The following is a 2,991-nucleotide window of genomic DNA, read 5'->3' on the forward strand; positions in this document are numbered from 1 at the left end:
AGAAAAAGACAAAGCTACAACAGATAAAAGATCTCAGGAATGTACATCTAATTGACACTACATTGCATTAATCAATAGCTGCACTTTTTTGCAAACTGTGGCTATGACAGTCCTGAACAAGAAGGGTTTCCTGTTTAAGCTGCAGTAACTTTTCTGACTATGGATCATCGTTCCTCCTGTGGCAGATTTTTACAGTTCCTCTAATGCATTTGGGACGACTGTCTCAAAGTAACCTGCAGCTTTCCTGACAACTCCTCGCTCTCTCTCCTGCTAAGAACTGTAGCCTTTTTCTTCTGAAAATTTTTTAGAACCTTCTGCCTATATCCACCACTTCCACCACCAGATCCATAACCACCACCATAGGGACTGCCGAGCTTCTTCCACCAAAACTGCCCCCTTTCATGGGTCCATAATTTGATTGCTGTTGTCCACTATAATTTCCAAAATCATTATAGTTCCCACCACCACCATAGTTACCACCTCCAAAATTTCCTCCTTCATTGTAACCATCGTATCCTCCACCACCACCACCATATCCGCCTCCTTGATTTCCATATCCTGGTCCACCACCATAGCCTCCTCTACTACTATAACCAGGACCACCACCATAGTTGCCACCATCACCTCCAAATCCATTATATCCACCATCACCTCCTCCACAACTACCTCTGCTGCCACCACCTCCACCACCATAGCCTCCTCTTCCACCAAAGTTTCCACCACGGCCAACATTACCACCACCTCCAAAGTTTCCTCCACGACCCATGAAGTTCCACACCTCCACGACCTCTTTGCGATCCAGCAGACTGCATCTCTTGTTTAGAAAGGGCCTTTTTCACTTCACAATTATGCCCATTAATAGTGTGGTATTTCTGAACAACAATTTTATCAACTGTATCATGATCATCAAAAGTTACAAAAGCAAATCCTCTCTTTTTTCCACTCTGCCGGTCTTCCATAACTTCTATGGTTTCAATTTTGCCATACTTTTCAAAGTAGTCTCTCAAATTATATTCTTCTGTATCTTCTTTAATACCACCAACAAAAATTTTCTGTTGGATGTTTTATATACTGTTAGATGGGCACCAGGCTTTACAGAATCCTCTCTAGAAGAGGCAAATAGATCTTATTTACACTTGAATTTGCTTGTTGCATGCCAGAGAGATTGAACATTTTTTTCTTTACCATTTATAACTGTTAATGATTGTCCCTTTCTTATTCTTGTTTATATTAAGGATATCATGTCTTTTTCTGTCATGTGTGAAGCTACTTTTTCCAGGTTTTAAACTTCCCTTTTAATATTAAAGATATTATACTGAAATTCTAATTCAGTGTAGTCAAATCTGCAGATTTTTTCTTTATACAGATGTTTTTTCCTCTGTAGATTTTTTTCTGTATGAGGGTTGATACAATTTCAAGTTAAAAAACATTTTCTTCTACTTAGTTACAATTTAAATTCCATTCTTAAGCCCACTGCAAATTATTTTTGGTATATAATGCAAGATGAAGTTCAAATTTTTATTTTAGTTTCTTCCTTTATTACTGGAATAGTCAAGTTTTTATTTTATTTTTATTTATTTTTATTTTTTAAAAGACTTTTTATTTGAGAGAGACTGAGAGAGAGAGAGAGAATGATAGAGAAAGAGCACACACACACAGGCATGAGAACAAGGAGGGGCTGATGGAAAGGGAGAAGCAGATTCCCGATGAGCAGGGGAATCCAGGACTTGGTTTCCATCCCAGGACTCCTGGAAAATGAGCTGAGCTGAAGGCAGACACTTAACTGACTGAGCCACCCAGGCACCCCTGGAGTAGTCAAAATTTTTAAATAGTCATTCTTTTTGAGTGAATTTTGTTGATTTATTTCTTTCCTAGAAAATTATCTGTTTCCATGAGATTTAAAAACATACTAGCCTGAGTTATAAAAAATATTGTTTATAGTGAAAAAGAAATCTTTCTCATTTCTAATATTTTACATTTAAAATGCTTTAGCTTTTGTCTCAGATTTTCTTGAACTATATTTTATTTAAAATGTTTTTTAAGTTTTTATTTAAACTCCAGTTAGTTAACATACAGTGTAATATTAGTTTCAGGTGTACAATATAGTGATTCAGCACTTCCACACATCACCCAGTGCTCATCAGAAGTGCCTTCCTTAATTCCCATCACCTATTTTATGCATCTCCCCACTCATTCCTCTCTGGTGACTATCGGTTTATTCACTATAGTTAAGAATCTATTTTTTGGTTTGCCTCTCTTTCTTTCCTCCATGCTTGTTTCCTTTTTAAATTCCACACATGAGTGAAATCATATGGTATTTGTCTTTTTCTGACTGACTCATTTTACTTAGCATAATACTCTCTACCTCTATCCACGTCATCGCAATACAATTAAAAAATGGGCAGAAGACATAATCAGACAATCTCCAAAGAAGATATCCAGATGGCCAACGGATACATGAAAAGATGTTTAATATCACTCATCATCAGGGAAATACAAAACTACAATGAGATATTCTAGAAGTGTTTTTAAGACATTTAATTGTCCCTTAAATCATTATCAAGTCACTTTATTAATCAATTAAATTTGTTAGTTTTTGTTTTTATATTCTTCTTACCTAGGTTTATTCTTTTTCTAACATCTTGTCTTCAATGCTTAATGTATTCATCTCCACCTTTTCTTGTTAAATAATGACACATGTGAAGTGATACATTTTATGTGTATCACTTTGGCTGCTGTATCTCATGTATTTCAATATGTAGAAGTATCAAATTTTATTATTTTTGAAATAATTTGTAGTGATTGTGGGACTTTCACTTTGATTCAAGTTATGTAAGGGAGTGTTAATTTCTAAGAAGTTGGTATTTAAAAAACTTAAAATTCTGGTTTTTAGTTTTATTGCTTTATAATCTAGAATGTGTTCTATACATTTATTTTTGCAGCTTATTGAATTATTCATTGTGGCTTAAGAAATGATCAATTTTTATGACT

The 2,991-nt window shown here is 35.0% G+C and overlaps 1 pseudogene; it reads right to left on the reverse strand.

Moving 5' to 3' along the window:
* Positions 1-200: 200 nt before the first annotated feature.
* On the reverse strand, positions 201-2,380 carry LOC121486981 (annotated as a pseudogene).
* Positions 2,381-2,991: the final 611 nt, after the last annotated feature.

This window comes from Vulpes lagopus, chromosome 3, assembly GCF_018345385.1.
Source record: "Vulpes lagopus strain Blue_001 chromosome 3, ASM1834538v1, whole genome shotgun sequence".
Taxonomy (NCBI): domain Eukaryota; kingdom Metazoa; phylum Chordata; class Mammalia; order Carnivora; family Canidae; genus Vulpes; species Vulpes lagopus.